Source organism: Suricata suricatta, chromosome 3 (assembly GCF_006229205.1).
Source record: "Suricata suricatta isolate VVHF042 chromosome 3, meerkat_22Aug2017_6uvM2_HiC, whole genome shotgun sequence".
In the NCBI taxonomy this organism is placed as follows: Eukaryota; Metazoa; Chordata; class Mammalia; order Carnivora; family Herpestidae; genus Suricata; species Suricata suricatta.
The window spans coordinates 124,289,696-124,300,847 of NC_043702.1; the positions used below are offsets into that span (position 1 = coordinate 124,289,696).

At 38.8% G+C, this 11,152-nt stretch overlaps 1 protein-coding gene and 1 pseudogene across 6 annotated transcripts in view; one reads left to right on the plus strand and one right to left on the minus strand.

The window, feature by feature from the left end:
* RABGAP1L (RAB GTPase activating protein 1 like) overlaps positions 1–11,152 on the plus strand; it is a 719,423-nt gene that overhangs the window by 29,924 nt on the left and 678,347 nt on the right. The gene's annotated exons all lie outside the window — the stretch shown is intronic.
* LOC115287090 lies at positions 4,049–4,616 on the minus strand (annotated as a pseudogene).

Sequence of the window (11,152 nt, forward strand, 5' to 3'; positions counted from 1 at the left end):
CTTTATCGGATATGTCATTTGCAACTATCTCTTCCCATTCCATCGGTTGCCTATTAGTTTTCTTGATTGTTTCCTTTGCTGTGCAGAAGCTTTTTATCTTGATGAGGTCCCAAGAGTTCAGTTTTGCTTTCATTTCCCTTGCCTTTGGGGATGTGTCAAGTAGGAAATTGATGCAGTTGAGGTCAAGGAGGTTGTTTTCTGCTTTCTCCTCGAGGGTTTTGATGGTTTCCTGTCTCACATTCAGGTCCTTCAGCCATTTTGAGTTAATTTTTGTGTATGGTGTAAGAAAGTGGTCTAGTTTCACTCTTCTGCATGTTGCTGTCCAGTTCTCCCAACACCACCTGCTAAAGAGGCAGTCTTTTTTCCATCAGATACTCTTTCCTGCTTTGTCAAAAATTAATTGGCCATACATTTGTGGGCCCAGTTCTGGGTTCTCTATTATATTCCACTGGTTCATGTGTCTGTTTTTGTGCCAATATCATACTGTCTTGATGATGACAGTCTTTGTCGAAGAGGCTAAAGTCTGGGATTGTGATGCCTCCTGTTTTGGTTTTCTTCTTCAATATTACTTTGGCTATTCGGGGTCTTTTGTGGTTCCATACAAATTTGAGGATAGCTTGTTCTAGCTTTGAGAAGAACGTTGGTGCAATTTTGATGGGGATTGCATTGAATGTGTAGATTGCTTTGGGTAGTAATGACATACAATGTTCATTCTTCTGATCCATGATCATGGAATATTTTTCCATTTCTTGGTGTCTTTTTCAATCTCTTTCATAAATTTTCTATAGTTTTCATCATATAGGTCTTTCACATCCTTGGTTAGGTTTATATCTAGGTATTTTATGGTTTTTCCTGCAATTGTGAATGGGATCAGTTTCTTGATTTCTCTTTCTGCTGCTTCATAATTGGTGTATAGGAATGCAAGCGATTTCTGTACATTAATTTTGTATCCTGCAACTTTACTGAATTCATGGATCAGTTCTAGAAGGCTTCTGGTGGAGTCTGCCAGGTTTTCCATATAGAGTATCATGTCATCTGTGAAAAGTGAAAGTTTGACTTCTTTGCCAATTCTCATGCCTTTTATTTCTTTTTGTTGTCTGATTGCTGATGCTAGGGCTTCCAGCACTATGTTAAACAACAGTGGTGAGAGTGGACACCCCTGTCGTGTTCCTGATATCAGGGGGAAAGCTCTCAGTTTTTCCCCATGGAGGATGATATTAGCTGTGGGCTTTTCATAAACTGCTTTTATAATGTTTAGGTAAGTTCCTTCTATTCTGACTTTTAAGGGTTTTATTAAGAAAGGGTGCTGTATTTTGTCAAATGTTAAGCTTCTTAAATGGTGGAACTGGAAACCAGAAGTTCAGCGTTATTTTTGTGTTCTTATAGTTAAAGAGATTTGTGTTTTTTTGCCTATGTTTGTTGATTTTTTTCCTGCACTATAATTAGTATAGTGCAGAATCCTTTCACTTTCATGTGACAAGCTTTTTGGTTTCCTTTCTTCATCCATCTGGCTTTATGTTCTTAAAATTTTATGCTTTTTTGCTGTTGTTTTATTTCTCGTCTCTTGTGTCAATGGATTATGGGTATGGATTCTTTATCCAAGTGATAAATAAAATGATACATAGTTTCTTTTTATTCTACTACTGGTTACTTATGTGTTCTGTGAAAACATTTGCAACAAACTTTATTTTTAATTATTTAAAATATTTTTCCCATTTTTAAATTTATTTTTGAGAGACAGAGACAGCATGAGCAGGGGTGGATCAGAGAGAGAGGGAGACACAGAATCTGAAACAGGGTCCAGAATCTGAACCAGGCTCTAAGCTAGCTGTCAGCACAGAGACCAACATGGGGCTCGAACCCACGAACTGTGAGATCATGACCTGAGCTGAAGCTGGATGCTTAACCGTCTGAGCCACCCAGGTGCTTCCAAACTTTATTTTTAATTTCCAATATGGAGATTCAAGATTTAGTTGATTCTTATTGTTTGTGGTAGTTATGTTCTTATACAGTCACTGCAAACACTGAACTAGCAAATCCTGAAGTATTGCTCCTAGGGGACATGTACAAGTAGGTTCCCGTGAGCTTCTAGTCACAACATTTTTATCAACTGATGAACACATTACCTCGTTTTATGTGTACTTCTGTTTAAAGAAATCTTCTTTGATACATGTTTAACAAAGAGATTTAACACATGGCTGAAGGTAGCTTATCTAATGGAGTTTTTTTATATGGCACATCGCAGTGTTCTTGTACTTAGGAACACCAGATAGCACTTCAACACTATAGTTGGAGACATTTGAAATAGTAATATGTAAAAACATGATAATAAATAGACCATGAAAGGACATTTGTTTGGAGTATGAGAGCTGAAACAAGAAGGCAGAGCAAGCACTGCCTTGTTCACCTTCATCCAGGAACATGTGTATTGGGTGACTCAAAATTTTTTGCCACATTGTGCATATCTGCAAATGACTTCTAAAATGCTATAAATATTGATTTTGGGATTATAAATAAGTTTTAGTGAGTAAGTGAATTTACAAATACAAAACCTGTGAATAGTCAGGATCAACCGTATCTGTTAACTTTGAAGGTAAAAAATTTTACATATGTAAATGTGTATCTACTTTTGTCTTTCCTGTTAGGGTTTATGTTGATACTCTATTATTTTGACCCAAGTTGTCATTTTTCAATGTCTACAATCAAGTTTTTCAGGTAGTGTTTACATTTACTTTATGTTTTAGGACATATGTTTCGGACATCAACAGTAGTTATTTAGACTTGGTACTCTATAATTGATTTTATTGTTCACCTTTGTTCTTTGTAGACTAGCTTTCATGTGTTTGTTTTTAAATTTTGATTCTTCTCGTTAACCTGAAATATTATAGTTGGGTAATTATTTTCATGAAGAGTATATCACATGAGTGTTCTCTATTCTTAATTATTGTCCAGTTGAGAAGAACTTGGTCTTGTATGTGTATGCGTATGGGGTTCATGGATTTTGATCTTTCTGTTTCACTCTGTGAAAGTTTAAGGATTGCTTCATTATAATTTGTGTTTTAGGTTTCCAGAGGATAGGGTTAAGTCTGAGATTAACTCTGTCCTCCCTGATATTCCTCATTCTCCTTCTCCTCCCCTTTTCCTTTTCATAGATAATTCTTTTTGCCCCTTGTTCTTCTGTAGTGTTTCTTTAAAAAAAAGCCATTTTACTAGGCTATTTCGAAGCGTTAGCATGTTTTAATTAATTTTTCTTGTGTACTCAAAATCTTTAGATGTCCATTTCAGGTTTTCATTCAATTAGAAACATTTCCTTCTAAAATATATATATTAATGAAACTGAACATGCTTTGTTTAGCAAAAACTGGTGAGTGTATATGTGGAAAGGCATGGCAGTAGTGTGCAGGGGCTAAAGGTGAGAGGATAGCATGGCTGAAATGTGACTCAGGATAGAGGAGTAAGGTCAAAAGTCTCAGAGTTGGGCATTCTCTGCTAAGAATTTTCACATGGTCTTCTAAAGGCTACGTGAGGCTCAGGAGCCTGTGGGGTTTCTAGAAGCCTGACCAGTAAGTAGAGACTCTTAGGGACAGGCTGAGCAGCAGGCAGCTTTCACACTGGCCTACAGCTTCTGGTTGGCCTCCAAGATGGGAATGTCCAGGGTGGAGAAAGATCCAGAAAATGAAACATCACCTTCTTGGCTCCATCATTTAAAGGTGAGAAGTACCAGCAGCAGAGTACAGGAGAGAGTGGGAATTTGTGGGTTAGGTTATCAAATGAATTAAAAATATACTTCCTCCCCCCAAAACTGTGTGTGTGCGTGTGCGTTTGAACACACGCACACGCGTGCACACACACACACACACACACACAGATAAAAAGAACCCCCAAGCTGTCTGGATCACTATCTTGATGATTCCAGCTCAGGAGATTTGGCTCTACTGTCACAGGAGTCCCCACTACCCTACTAGAATTAGATAGAATTCTTAATGGGGTATTTGGAGGTGACATGTTTGGCAGATATCAGGTATCAGGCCATATAATGGTTTGAGCCCTAGAGGGGCAGGTGTGGCAACAAGAGGCCAAAGGTTGCCCTACCTAGGAAGGAGGAGGCCTCCAGCACTGGCTTTTGGGCCTTGAGTACCCATGGGGCTATAAAAGTCCTGGATAATGGTGTGGGCAGTCCAGCAGATAGGGATAAGGGTCAGGACCCTTTAGACGACAAAGATGATCCCAGAGAAAAGCATCAGATGGGCCTTGGATTCCTTGTCTTCTGTCTAGGTGGTACACTTGGCTCTAATGAGGTAGACCAGCAGACCAAGGAGAGCCAACAGGAGTGTGATGACACAAAGGGCAGAGGCAGTCTTGCAGGTCCTGGGGCAGCATTAGAAGTGAGTTGTCCACTTTGTACTGCATCTGACCTGTGCTCTGCCCTTTGTGTCTCTCCATGCAGGATATCCATAGCCCCTCCCATGCCACTTGGACCACTATGATGATGTTACTGATGCAGATAGTGAGCTTCCACAGGGACAGGGCACAGAATGCCAGAGCATTCAAACAAGCAGCATTAGGATGACCACCAGGATTTGCAGACCACCAGAAGCCATGGCAAGTTTGAAGTTGAGAGGAGCTGCAAAGGAACCCACAGGGATTTGTAGGAGCCGCCAATATTATGGTTTTTATTTTTTTGAGAGACATTATACAGTGGTTAAGACTACAAACTGAGGAGCCAGATTGCTTGGTTTTCTATTCCTGCCATGATATTAGGGTCTTTGGGCAAGGTTCTTAACATTTTGTGCCCTAGTTACACGTCTGTACAATATAGATAATAATACTTACTTGAAAGTAGAATTAAAAGTTTGTGGAAAGTGCTAACAATAGTAACTGGTATAGTTAGGAATTATTTTTATTACAAGCTTTATTACTAATCTCTTTTCAACTATCCCCCCCTTTGGAATTGTTATTTTTTAAAATTTAGATTGCCCCTTTGGGATCTGATCTCCATATTTCTCTTACTTAGCGTTTGTATTTCCTTTTTCTTTTATACAATCTAGGATAAATGTTTGAGTTTTTGTCTTCTTTACTAAATTGTTCTGCAGGAATATCTAATCCAGACCTGCTGTGGTTTTCCCCTTGGTAGTCATTTTATTTTGTCTCTGTGCAGCTACTCCTAATCTTCCTTCTTCATAACTTCCTACTCTAGTTTCATGTATATAATTCTGTCTTAAACAGCAATTAGAAATTTTATAAGCATGTTTTTCTGTATCTTACACTAAATCTATTTCAGAAGAAATTTGGTTTGTTTAGTCAGGTGTCCATAATTTGTATTATCATTTTGATGTGAAGTTTTTTTCTTCTTCATTTTTATGAATCTCTCAAGAGGTGAGGGTAGGTGATACTGCTACAGCCCCTGTAATAACTGAGCCAGACTTCATAGTATCATAGAAAAGTACAATAAATGATAATCACCAATATGTATTCAGCTTTTTTTAAAGTGCTAGGTGGTATGCTCAGTGTTTTTACATGCATAATATCATTTAATTTTTCCCAACAACTCTTAGGTAGACTGTAGCTTTTGTTATTTTATTTTTTTAAAACTTTTAAAAAATGTTTATTTATTTTTAAGAGAGAGACAGTGTGAGCTGGGGAGGGGCAGAGAGAGAGGGAGACACAGAATCTGAAGTAGGTTCCAGGCTCTGAGCTGTCAGCACAGAGCCTGATGCAGGACATGAACCCATGAACCATGAGATCATGACGTGAGCCGAGGTCAGGCGCTTAACTGACTAAACCATCCAGGTGCCCCCCGCCCCCCCCCCTTTTTTTTTTTCTGTTTTAAACTTGATGAAGTTGAAGGTTAGAGAGATTTACTCTAGGTCATATAATTTGTAAATAGTGGAGGGAGGATTAAATCTAGTTGTGTGTATGCCTGACTGTTGGTTGAGGGCTTACCAGGTTTTTATGACCTTCACTGTCAATATTTATTAGAGCTTGAACTCCTGTAAGTAGGTTTAGTCCCAAGCTCAGACACTGCCCCATCTCACCAGTGGTGGATAGTGGGAGCTGTGTTCAGATCCCTCTTGGTGAAAGACTTCCTCCCTGCTCCACTTAATATACTTTGAAAACCCATGGAATTTGTTCACTTCTTAATTTGGGTTATTTATAAATAATCCCTCTAATGCAAACAGGTAACCTTTCTCATTGTACTACTTTATTGCTTGTTTCTTAAGTAGAACACAGTACTGGTGATGTCTTGCTTTTTAAAAATCTGTTGTGGTCTGTATAGATATTCTTGGAGGCTGGGTATGTGATTGGCACCTTTTCCTGGAGAGCAGAGAACGCCATTTTATATGAATGTATTTTCTTTTTAAAAATTAAAAAAAATGTTTTAATTTAATTTTTGAGAGAGAGACATGGCATGAGTGGGGGAGGGAGAGGAAGTGGGAAACACAATCTGAAGCAGGGACCAGGTTCTGAGATGTCAGCACAGAGCCTGGTGCGGGGATCCAAGCTACGAACCTGAGATCATGACCTGAGCTGAAGTCGGATGCTTAACTGACTGAGCCACCCAGGTGCCCCTGAATGAGTGTATTTCATTGTTTGCCATATTCCCTGTCACCTAATAATTGTTAGTTGAGTGAATACTGTATAAATTAAATTAGATAAGGAGATTCCATACTGTACATCCTTCAGGATGGGCATATTAAAGTGGTTGAATATGTATATCACAATCAGCTAAGAACCTTTTTCACAATATAGATTTTTTAAAGTTTATTTATTTGCTTAGAACAAGCTCGAGAGGGCCACAGAGCGGGGGGGGGAAGGGGGGGAGAGGGAGAGAGAGAGAGGGAGAATCCCAAGCAGGCTCCATCCTGCTAACACGGAGCCCAATGGGGGGCTCAAACTCACGACCTGTGAGATCATGACCTGAGCTGAAATCTAGGATTGGATGCTTAACTGGCTGAGCTACCCAGGCTCTGCTTCACAATGCAGATTCTTATGATGACTGGGCCTTTTTCCTATATTTATCTATGTTATTAGGAATTCAGGCAAAAGAATGGTTCTAAGGTATTGAGTACATTTGGAGACTATGAAATGATTGAATTAAAAAATTTTTTAATGTTTTTTATTTTTGAGAGAGAGACATTGTGAGCAGGGTAGGGTCAGAGAGAGACGGAGACACAGAATCCGAAGACAGGCTTCAGACTCTGAGCTGGCAGTACAGAGCCTGACGCAGGGCTTGAACCCATGAACCGTGAGATCATGACCTGAACTGAAGTCGGATGCTTAACCAGCTGAGCCACCCACGCGCCCTATATTTATTTTTTTACAGTAGGCTCCATGCCCAGCACGGAGCCCAATATAGGATTTGAACTCACGACTCTGATATCAGACCTGGGCTGACGTCAAGAGTTGGATGCTTAACTGACTGAGCCACCCAGCCGCTTCATTTGAATAGTTCTTTTATTCTTCTTCTTTTTTTTTTTTTTTAAATTTATTTATTCTGAGACAGAGAGAGAACATGAGTGGGGTAGTGGCAGAGAGAGAGGGAGATAGAATTTCAAGCAGGATCTGTGCTGACACAGCCCAGAGCCTGATATGAGGCTCAAACTCACGAACATTTTATCTGAGCTGAAAACAAGAGCCAGATGCTTAACGAACTGAGCCATCCAGGGCCCCTTAGTAGTTTATGATAAATAATTGCTGCTTTAAAAAAATACTTAGATGTTTGCATTATAATGATTAAAATTTATATATGGCTTAGATCTTGTTTATAATACCTTTGTTTATAAGACCTTTTAAAGGTTTCATGAAGTAATAAACACATTATTGCCTAGTTCACTATGGAGTTATTTACTGTATTAAACCAGTCCTACAGTGACTTTGCAGATTGTGATATTACTTTTGTCTTTTAGAGTGAGAGAGACACAAAACAAATAATCCCTAGAATGAAGGACTTGACTTAATGAGAGTAAATTTAAAATAGGTGAATTTTTAACTCTTTGAAATGTGGTAAATAGTATTTTGGTTTATTAAGATGATTGTTTAGCTTACATGAAAACAAATCTTTATAAAATGAAAATATTTGTAGTGGTCAGAAAGCAAATGAGATTATTTTGATTAGTAACAGGGTATATTGTATTGTACTGGGAATTAATGGCATAAAAACATCTCCGGTACTGATTTCAGTTGTTTTTATTAAGAATTTAAGATTTTGTGGCAAGTAAGAGTAGAGGCAAGAGAAAAATCAAACTAAAATAGGTACTTGTGAGGATTTTTATATAAGCTCTCATGTAGGTGGTAGCTAAAAATCTGGGATTCCTAGAATGTGAAACACATGTATCACATCTTACTTGGCACATTAGCAGGATAAGCTGGCATAAATAACAATTTCTTTCCCCGATGGGAAAATTTTATGCCTTTTTATACTTAGTCCATTAGATTTTTCTCCCTAATTACTTGAATGTTCGTTTAAAGAAACCCAAACATTTCTCTATACACAGGCTAGATGGACAGCTCTCATAAAATTGTTTTTGACCGCATAACTCCATAGGCTCATATCACTGGATTAGAGCAGATTTAATTATCTGGGGAGCTTGTTGACACTGCTTCTAGTGGAGATAGAAATTATGTTTTGAAGGATTCAAATTTTGTTTACCTGCCTTAGCATTTCTAAGATTTGAGTTTTCTGTGCCTTAAAAAAAATTTTTTTTTGTTTAATTGGCCTTTTCTGGGATTGAGATAGTGTTTATTTCCTGCTGTATTTGTGTTCTAGTCAAATTGATTCTTAATATTTCTAATGCTGTTCCTTCTAATTATGTTGCAGTGTTATTAGGTACATAAAATTTCAGCCACATTTTTTGTTCCTTTTGATTATATTTTGCATTTATATGAATGACCTTTATAGACTAAAGTGCAGGGCCTTTTCTTGTAAAGAGATGAAAAGTCTTTTGAGGTTGTCCTCTTTCTGTTCTAATCATTCAAATCTGAGATCACTCTGCATGCCGTTTTTCCTTGACAATGAAGGAGGGCCTCACTTTGGTCATTTTCTGTTGTTTTAATTTGCGCTTGTCATTATGGAAATTTCTAGGAACTGTTCTTTAATTTTGACATGTACTTTATTTTTTCATCATTTTTTTGGGTGTCACATTTAGTAGATGCTAAAGGAAATATAGGCTTTATTTCTTTTTTTAAACTTTCCATACTATTATTACTTTATTGTTTTTCTTCTATTTTGGCAAACTTTAAGCATGTAAAATACAAATTTCAGGCATACAAAATCAGGGTGAAAGATATAAGTAATTCTGTGACCTCTTACCAACTTTAGCAGTTATCAAATGATGACCAATCTAGTTTCATCTGTGCCCACCCAGATTTTATGAAGCAAATCTCAGACATCATGTTATTTAATTTGTAAATATTTACTGTGTGATGCCAAAAGACAAGGACTGTCTCATAAGAATACCACCATTTTCACACAGTCAGAAATATTAACATAACAATAATTTCTTTCTTTTTTGTTTTTTAAAATTTTTTAAATGTTTTTTTATTTATTTTTGAGAGGCAGAGAGAGACAGCATGAGCAGGGGAGGGTCAGAAAGAGAGGCAGGCACAGAACCCGAAGCAGGCTCCAGGCTCTGAGCTAGCTGTCAGCACAGAGCCCGATGAATCGTGAGATCATGACCTGAGCCAAAGCCAGAGGCTTAACCAACTGAGCCACCCAGGTGCCCCAACAATAATTTCTTAATATCATTGATTTGTCACTGTTCTCATTTTCCTTGCATAAATGGGAAATTTGGTGAGGAGGTCTCTAACATTTTAGTTTACTATCTTTTATTAATTTGTTATTTTTTAAATATATTTTTTAATGTTTATTTTTGAGAGAGAGAGAAAGAGTGAGCGAGAACGCAAGCATGAGCAAGGAAGGGGCAGAGAGAGAAGGAGACACAGAATGAAGCAAGCTCCAGGCTCTGAGCTGTCAGCACAGAGCCTGTCCTGGGGCTTGAACTCAGGGACTGTGAAATCATGACGTGAGCTGAAGTCAGAGGCCTAATTGAAGTTGGATGCCTGAATGTGAGACAGGAAACCATCAAAACCCTCGAGGAGAAAGCAGAAAACAACCTCCTTGACCTCAACCGCATTAATTTCCTACTTGACACATCCCCAAAGGCAAGGGAAATGAAAGCAAAACTGAACTCTTGGGACCTCATCAAGATAAAAAGCTTCTGCACAGCAAAGGAAACAATCAAGAAAACTAATAGGCAACCGATGGAATGGGAAGAGATAGTTGCAAATGACATATCCGATAAAGGGCTAGAATCCAAAATCTACAAGGAACTCACCAAACTCCACATCCGCAAAACAAATAACCCTGTGAAGAAATGGGCAGAAGACATAAACAGACACTTCTCCAAAGAGGACATGCAGATGGCCTACAGGCACATGAAACGATGCGCACCATCACTCATCATCAGGGAAATACAAATCAAAACCACACTGCGATACCACCTCACGCCAGTCAGAGTAGCTAAAATGAACAAATCAAGAGACTACAGATGCTGGTGAGGGTGTGGAGAGACAGGCACTCTCTACACTGTTGGTGGGAATGTAAACTGGTGCAGCTGCTCTGGAAAACAGTGTGGAGGTTCCTCAAACTATCAGTAGAACTCCCCTATGGCCCAGCAATAGCCCTGCTAGGGATTTACCGAAGGGATACAGAAGTGCTGATGCATAGGGGCACATGTACCCCAATGTTCACAGCAGTACTGTCAACAATTCCTCTGGGTGCACGCTAGGAGTCCAATGCGCTATCCTGCAGTACTGTCAACAATAGCCAAATCATGGAAGGAGCCTAAATGTCCATCACCTGATGAGTGGATCAAGAAGACGTGGTATATATATATATATACAATGGAGTATTACATGGCAATGAGAAAGAATGAAATCTGGCCATTCGTAGCAACGTGGATGGACCTCAAGGGTGTCATGCTAAGCGAAATAAGTCAGGTGGAAAAGGACAGATACCATGTTTGTACTCATAGGCCTAACAGGAGAACAGGAGAGACCTAATGGAGGTACCAGGGGAGGGGAAGGGGGAAAGAGAGCTGGGGAGAGAGAGGGACACAAAACCTGGGAGACTACTGAATACTGAAAACGAACC